The sequence below is a fragment of the Penaeus monodon genome, chromosome 19 (genome assembly GCF_015228065.2).
Source record: "Penaeus monodon isolate SGIC_2016 chromosome 19, NSTDA_Pmon_1, whole genome shotgun sequence".
NCBI classification, from domain to species: domain Eukaryota; kingdom Metazoa; phylum Arthropoda; class Malacostraca; order Decapoda; family Penaeidae; genus Penaeus; species Penaeus monodon.
In genome coordinates, this window is record NC_051404.1 from 15987073 (window position 1) to 15987313 (window position 241).

At 60.6% G+C, this 241-nt stretch overlaps 1 long non-coding RNA gene across 1 annotated transcript in view; it reads right to left on the reverse strand.

Moving 5' to 3' along the window:
• The window catches only part of LOC119585097, a 22923-nt gene that overhangs the window by 21965 nt on the left and 717 nt on the right, over positions 1–241 (reverse strand). The gene's annotated exons all lie outside the window — the stretch shown is intronic.

A 241-nucleotide genomic window follows, 5' to 3' on the forward strand; every position in this document is an offset into this window, starting at 1 on the left:
TATTGATTTTTCAGGTCCAGACAGAAACGAATCGATACACTTCGCCGAGTGGACGGCACTCCTGTCACATCTGTCTCGGAACTCAAGCATGAAGCATTCATGAGGTCTGCATCGGCGTTGACAGTTTCCGAATCGCGATCCGGGGGCGCCGGACACACGAACCGCCGTCCATGGCGTCCGGGAGGGAGGGAGGGGGCGTGCGGCGGGCGAGGCGTCTCTCCACCAGCTCCTCCACCACCAG